Source organism: Ixodes scapularis, unplaced genomic scaffold (genome assembly GCF_016920785.2).
Source record: "Ixodes scapularis isolate PalLabHiFi unplaced genomic scaffold, ASM1692078v2 PGA_scaffold0__279_contigs__length_252992795, whole genome shotgun sequence".
Lineage (NCBI taxonomy): Eukaryota > Metazoa > Arthropoda > Arachnida > Ixodida > Ixodidae > Ixodes > Ixodes scapularis.
The window spans coordinates 187,074,538-187,082,905 of record NW_024609835.1 but is presented as its reverse complement, the minus strand read 5'-3'; positions in this window follow the sequence as shown (position 1 = coordinate 187,082,905).

Here is an 8,368-nt window from a genome sequence, read left to right as displayed (position 1 = left end):
CGAATCACAAAGCACCGATAACGTCACAACGCGGAGATACAATCTCTAAAATCACAGTTCTTTTTTTTTATTTTATGACTTATTTGCGTTTTGAAGTAGGCCGGTATCTTTTGTAAGGCCTAAAGGGATACTGAACCGATATTTCGATTTCGAAAAATAAGGCCGCTGAAGCGTTGAACGGGACGCTACGATCTCCAAAACATCACTCATACATCGGTATCTCAAACAGATGGCCATACTGTTCAAAAAAGAAGCACGCGATCAAACGCGGTCTACGACGCCACGATCCTCCTGGAACAGTTGAGAATGAAAGGAAGCGGCCTCGCTTCTCTCTTCCTCGCTTCGGTTCACCAGCTCGACGGGACAAAGCGAGAAAGAGAGGGAATGAGAATCGTGACTATACTTCTCTCGTCGACCTCGTCGGCCGTGTTTAATCGCAAAATTTTGTTTTTCCCCAATAACGGCGATCTGATAGACATATCGCTGTATGAATCATGTTTTTTTTTTCTTGTTTTTTTTTTTTTTTCTTGAAAAAGGGGGGGGGGGGGGGGGTTGTAGCGTCCCGCCTATCAGTCCAGCATGGTTTTGTTTGCTCGAAATTACGGTTCAGTATCCCTTTAACGGATGGTATTTGTGAGATCTGGAGGGATGAAGACAGCCAGGTTCTTCATAAAAAGGTTGACATATTTTTGAACATATTCGATGAATAATAAAGCAATGGCGAACTGGAATGGCGCGAAATATTGAGAATGGTCTATTTAGCGCGGTGTTCTGAGCACAGGGTAAGATTGAGGCACCGATTCTGAGAAAAAATACAATCTAGGTGGTATGCAATGCAGCTTGCAGAAGCGTTGTACAGGGTGTCACAAAAGAAAATTTACACGGTCTTTTTTACCGCAAAAATAAACTAGACATCGCCGAACGCTCATTCTCCGCCCAAAGGTAGAGCTAGAGGTCACAACCATATGCCGAAGTTTCAGGCCGATCTGATAACTTAATCAAAAGTTATAAGTGATTTTCTGAAAATTTCATAGGGAAAATGGAGCCCATTTTTGCCCGTTTTCGGTTTCTGGTGACATAGAGCTTCATGTATTTGAAAACTCCGTCGACCGCCATTTTCCCATTGAAATGTTCAGAAAATCGCTTATAACTTTTGATTAAGTTATTGGATCGTGCTGAAACTTTGGCATCCGGTTGTGACCTCTAGCTCTACCTTTGGGCGGAGAATGAGCGTTCGGCGATGCCTAGTTTATTTTTGCGGTAAAAACGACCGTGTAAATTTTCTTTTGTGACACCCTGTAGATGCTAATCGTAAGCTGGCGCTGCGCAGAAACCGGCTCAGAAGTGACCACCAGCGAATACTTCCTATAATTATAAAAACAGAACGAGTTCAGTAATAGCCCAAGGCGTGCCATATAATAAATTTGAGATATCCTGGACGCTTAGCAAATTTTTACTTCGTTTCGCGTGCCTCGCTACCAGAGTCTTTTAAGCGTGCTTTTAAGCGTGCACCCAGGTGATACTGTGACCGCCAGACGCGCGCTCAAAAGCATCCTTCTAGGCCTCGGCTAGTGCGCTACGCGAAACACAGCAACGGGTTGCTGAACGTTCCTAATATAATGAAATAAGTTTACTCTGGCTTAGCACAACCCAAAAATAACAACAACATAGACGTTTCGCCTCTATCCGGGTGGCATCATCTGTATGAACTGGCCCGGTTGGGGGGAGAGTCAAAACCAGTCGACTCTAATCCAACAAGTTCCGTAAACGTCCGGTAGGGGGCCCCTCTTTGTGTTGGGATAAACCACGATTTCACGAAATCTATCGGGCCCCAACGCTGCTCACAAGCCAAGGTCGCCGCATTTTCCAAGTTAAACGTATGCCAAGTTGTCCGGCTATGGTCGACGAGCTCGGACTTACTTCTCGTGGCATGCGTGGCCTTCACCACATCCCTTTTGTGCTCCTTAAGCCGAGTGCTCCACCATCTACCGGTTTCTACAATGTCGAACATTTTTTTCTTGCACATCTGGCACCACGACTAGCTAGATCGAGCAAGGTGTCAACAATCCTTCGTGCGCGATCGCTGAGCACCACTTATAAACTACGGGCGCTAAAGCATAAGACAACAAGCAGAAGTCCTACGCTGAAACGGCGTAAGGCACAGCAGAAACACACGTCAACATAACAGTATGACCCTGTAACCTTCTTGACTACGTGCGTGACATCGGGGCACAAGGCTGTTTGACAAACAACGAACCCGCTGAAAGCCCATACGGGAGCTGGAGGTAGCATTTTAATATCGGTTTTAAAGTGGATCGCTCTTTCCCACAAGTATAATATTTTGGCAGATATAGTATTTTGTCTCCTGATACCCGTGTTAGTCATTTGTGTTCGACTTTTCATCGGAGTTACCATTTAAACCTGACTACTCCGCTTTAAGCGTATATGGCTGCAAACTTAAGCTGTAAGAAATCACCCTCACGTAGGAGCTGCAGCTGTCAAACCTATGCAGGGTGAATTTTTGCTCCGATTTTAATATTACATGCGTCGTGCGGCGGCGGGCATTTTTATCACCCCACAGCACGCTAAAATCATAGTCGGTCCAATGTGGCAAGGGCGTCGGTTCAGTACAGCGAGCTTGAAACAACTATAAATAGATACACAAGAGTTGGGGACGACAAACACATCCCGCGATGAAATACGATGTAACACTGCTAACAACAAATTGAAGCATTATATTACGCAAGATGACACATTCTATTCACTCAAATGTTAATGCGGAGTGCAAGTTCGTCTGCTTCTTTTGCAGGGGGCTGTGAGGACGTCAGAACGCCGAGCACTGATTGGCTCTGAATTAAATATCGTAAATAGACATCAAGGCAGCTATTTTGACGTCTATCTCTACTATCCTTCAATCGTAGCCAATCTGAGATCGCCGTTATGATTCACCAATAACCTCTGCAAGAGAAGCAGAGGAAATAACGTCGGCATATGCGGTGGCTGCTGGTCTCTGACTGCTTCAGAAATACTATGTGAGGCTTAACATGAGCTCGGCTTTTCGCTCTAAGATATGTTTTGGTGTCCCTGTTTTATATTTATGCAATCTCAATGGTTACGAGAAACGATAAGATGATGGGGACTGGGCGGGCCCTGCGTTTCCTAAACTGGCAATGACTATACCCTATAAAGGACACGGGTTCTTCAGAAAGTCCGCAGAAAATCGCACAACGCATTTTCGCCTTTTTCCGAGGAATTCCTGCATTCGATTTTTGATCACGAAGCCAGCCCAAATACAAGGAAATATATCTTGAAAACGATCACGTAGGGGGTGAAACTGCGATATGCCTACAAATGTACATCCCTCACATACCAGCTGTTCTGGCGCAGTAGTGAGGGGTCCTTAAACGAGTTAACGTAAATTGGGCTGCACCAAATCCCTGCTCCTCAAAGGAACTTGGTCGGTTCAAGATGCGAGGACCGAAAACACAGAAGCTGATCTTTCTTTTTGTAAGACCACATGAAGACTTGAGCTCTTCCTGGATCTCGCCACCGGACTGGGCATTTGGCGGACGGCCGATTACCAAAAACAAAAACGAAAAAACATCAGGAAACAAATTTAGACAAAACCAATAGTGCGTGCACTTCGTTATTGTTTTACGTCTTTCGCTCGACGTCTTGCCCTATCTTCTGAGTCCGCGTTTGGGATGTGTTTTTGTTTCGGCGTTTGGTTGACTGAGAGCCTCGTTGCGGCGACCAAGTCACGTTCCCTCTGACTCTCGGTGCGCTTGGTTTCGGCTCGGTGCGGACGGCCCATGTTTCCTTACCCAAATAAACAAAACAAAATATTGCGAGTATGTGTGTGTGTGTGTGGGGGGGGGGGGGGGGGGGAAGAGCGGGGCTCACTTTTTTGCTCCTACCCCGTTTCCAACCGCATTTGCATTGTCCATGGAAGCGAGACGCTTAATGGCTGAGAGTAAACAAAAGTACGACTTTGAAACTTGGTACTTCTGTCTGGCTGAAATATAAGAAACCATTGCCAACACCACAAAGGTGTTGGCATAAAGAAAGCAAGGTTATATTTTTTATGTAGATTGGTCAAAATAACATTTATTTAGAATCCACGATTGGTCTTGTTTGTGGCTACTTGTGTATAGTGAGCATGGGATCTGAGCCCGAACTCGATCCACTCAATTTGGTACAAAATAGCGCTTAAATTAGAAAGAAGGTGGCCTTGCCAAAGTGTTTTGTTTCTGAGCGGTAAATTGTTGCTACTGTAATGACTAATATCAAAAAAGTTCTGTGAAGTTCTAACACATAAGGAAAGTACAACCTAAACATTATGAACACCCTTGTTGTTGTAGGAAAATGCCCTAAGAAACGGGTGTTATTCCAAACACCCTGAAAGAAGGGCGTAATTCCGAACACCCTTAAATTAGGGTGTGATTTTACTGTACACCTTTTTATTAAGGCGTTATGACTACGCAGTACGCCCTCTAAATTGGGTGTACCACCACCAGAAAGGGAAGCAAAAGATTGCATGAAGAAATGCCTGCAAATGAGTCTAAACATGCTTGGTTCACTTCTTATTTTAGAGCGCAGCTCTTAGGGGCCCGTTCCCGGCTTGAGCGGCGTCGGCGTCGGCGTAAGCAAGGTCACCCCAAGGTCACGTGACCCCCAAGGTCATCCCAAGGCCACCCCAAGGTCACGTGACCCCCTTCCGAGGTCACGTGACCCCTCCCCCCGAGGTCACGTGACCCCCCAGGGTCACGTGACCTCCCCGATAACGTCATCGCCACTGATGACGTCACCGGCATCCGCATCGTCATCCTCATCACTGCTGACGTCACCAGAGACGTCACTGATGACGTCACCGGCATCCGCATCGTCATCGTCATCATCCCTAATGACGTCATCAGTGACGTCACTAATGACGTCCCGGCATCCGCATCGTGATCGCCATCATCACTGAGGACGTCATCGGTGACGTCACTGATGACGTCACCGGCACCCGCATCGTCATCGTCATCATCACGGATGCACTGATGACGTCACTGACATCCGCATCGTCATCGTCGCTGATGACGTCATCAGTGACGTCACTGATGACGTCATCGGAGCCCGCATCGTCATCGTCACTGATGACGTCATCAGTGACGGCACTGATGGCATCATCGGCATCGTCACGTGACCGCCCAAGATCACGTGACCCCCCAGGTCACCTGACCCCCCAGTACCCTTCCCTCCTCCTCCTCAAGAGCTGCGCTCTAATTCGCTGTTACAGGGAGTTGTAAACGGCTTTCACTTTTTTTTCGATCAAGGTTTTACCAGGTTCTACTAAATTCACTCTAGACGATTGCAAGCAGGTAATCTGACCGCAGCCATGTCTCCGCTTATGCGGGCAAGTGCCTGCAATTACAAGGTTACCAAAGGGCAAAACTACGTTCACACGCACGTCATCAAGCTTGGCGAAGGCAAGACTGAAAGAAAGTGTTCCCTTTTATCCTTGGAATTTCACCACGACCAAGGCACTTCTGAACCAGTGGTGGTCCGTGTGTGCAAGTTCACTAACCTTGCAACCCGATATTGTTTCATAACCTCTTTATATTGTACAACCGAAGGCACTAATTAAATATCCGACTTCACTTCTCTTGCGGCATTTATGCTTTCTAGCACTGGTGACGTAAGCGAAACTGACAGGCTTGCAAAGACGGAACGACCGGGAGTTGCTTGGGAAGTAAGCGGCAGTTCATGCTTGTAAACAGTAAAATGGTCTATTGAGACGGAAGCAGAACTACAATCAGAAGCATGCTTGCACAGTACTTAGGAATAAAACAGCGATCTCATGTAGTTCGTGATAGATGCGTAATCCGATTCGGGCAGCACAAAACAACGCAAACACAATGTCGAGGTTGAAGGCGGCCGCGGCCGCCGATGGGAAGCTCTTTGCCGAAACGCTTCCGACAAGCACAGCACAATAATTCCACGGACTCTGACAAAATAAATGACCATCACCGAAAAGTTGCCATGGATGCACGCCGGCCGTTTACGTCGAAAAATCACGGCTGCGACTGCAACACATGAAAAACTGAAAAGCACTGACGGCCCCAGACCCCCTTTTTTAGAAACCGGATTTGCGTGGATCCTACAACTCACCATAACTTGGCATACGGCGAAGACTAGGGCCCCAGTAGCCCATCAGCGCGTCACGGCGAGTCACGTGGCAAATTTTCGTCCATGTGTTTTTGTCCTGCGGAGAGCGGTCACGTGTTTCGCGCTAGAAACGGCCTTCGCACTCGCTCAGAGCCACACCAAGACACAAAAGAAGGTGCGGAGGCTTATAAGAAGACGAGGTCAAAGGGGTATGGACAAAGCAGCTAATCTCCCTTCACTGCTTTGTGTTGCCACCTGCACTGCCTAGAGAAGGTCGCGAAATTGCACTCATCACGTCTGCTTGGCGTAGCCTTAAAGGGGTACTCCACCGATTTTTTCAGCTACCTCAACTAACTATAATTTCTGACTCCCCGGCCTTTAGCCTTTCCGGTATGCTATTTAGCATCGCGAAATTCATAATAGGTATTGTGAAATCGGCAAATGAAAATGGTGCAAAAACCAACATTCAAATATTCGCGCACTTTTCAGTGCCGTGACGTCAGTGGCAGGTAGGCTTGCCAGTCGAGCAAGCAGCCAAAAAATAGAATATGCCAATCATTTGTTCCGTGCTGGTGCGCGGGTACTGCAGCGAGCTTCCCAAGCATTCATTTGACACCATGAAACTGCTTCGAATCAGTTTAAAACAAAATCTACAGCCCAAAGAGTGAACCCCTGCCTTCCACTGACGTCACTTTTTCATTGTTGCCAGTAGAGACTTTCAGTTTGAAAAACATGGTGAAGACCAAAACTGTAAATTCAATAACTTCGCGAAAAAACAATATTTTGACCTAATATTTGGGATACTATTTTAGCGATGTGTGTTGGTTAGTTTAGCAAAATTTCAAGCAAATCGGAGACAATGAAAAAACCGGTGGACTACCCCTTTAAGCGTATCCAACTGCCACTCATGTAGAAGCGCATGCTGTGGTGCGGACCGCGATATCACAAAATGAATACAAAAAACAAAGTTGAACGCCGTCGTAGCACGGGTCAAAGGTAAGGCGCTGAGAACATGAAACAATAAGAGGCTTGGTTTCACGTGTACCAAAGAAAACTCAAAAGACCAAAAAAAAGTCGGGACGCTAGACATTTTGGTGTCCCATGCAGAGATAAGGGTCGCGTTTCGTAGCGGGTGTGTCATAATTCGGGCACTTTCAATTATCTTGCGACACTGTTTCTTCAGAGGTGCACGCAAAAATAAAATCTCAGTGAAGGTGCTATAATTAGTGCAAAACCCATTTAGGTGAGGTTTTAATACCCGAAACGAGGGGCGCCACAGTTTGTTCAAATCATCAGTGAAGGAGGTCTTTCTCAGGTTAAAAATAAGCAAATTCGGTTTTGCTTAATCTTGTTTTGTTTTGTTTTTTATAACGTCGGAATTTAGGCAGTCAAGAAATAGAAATACCTCGCCCGCATAGCCGATTCACGCAGGACACTCTTGACACTTAACCAAAAACGTCGCCACGCACGGTATGTCAGGATGGCGTCGGCGCGACCCATCCCATTTTTCACAGATATTGTCTTGACTAAAATGGTATCAGCGCAATCTTTTCGATTTAATTCTATAGCGGCGCAATACTGCGTCTTCCTTGGGTTGTATATTTACACAATTTCGTTCATTTTCCTTCTTTTTTTTTTTGCGAGCGGAGATGATTTTTTTTTTTTTTTTAAATTAAGGTTGAACCGATAAAACTGGTGCACGCTCGGCACGTAATTTTCGCCTCGTGTCGGGCGGAGAGTTCAATCGGAGTTGCGAAAACTGTTCTCAAGCACTTCCTAAACATACGTAACTTCGTGTGGCGATTAATTGGACTCGATCTTCTACAGCCATACATCAGCATCAGTTTCACCAAAGCAGTAAACATGAACGGCTATGAAATTATGGGTGTATTTGACAGCCTTACCATTATACCCCTTTCACATCGTGTGAATGAAGGGCTTACAATTCGCCTATACACCCTTTTTACACGATTTCAAACACCATCGCTACAAGTGGGGCATAAAAAGGTCGTGTAAGGGGTGTAAAACATCAGCACACCTTTTTTACACCCACCAATATTCAGATATAGTGTAAAAAGGGTGTAAAAAAGGTGTTTTGCCTAACTTACACACACCCTCATTACACCCTTTTTACACGATTCCGGGTGTTACAATGTTTAGTGTGTAATTAAAGGGACCATGAATTGATTTTTAAATCGATTTCACCCACCGCACGTCG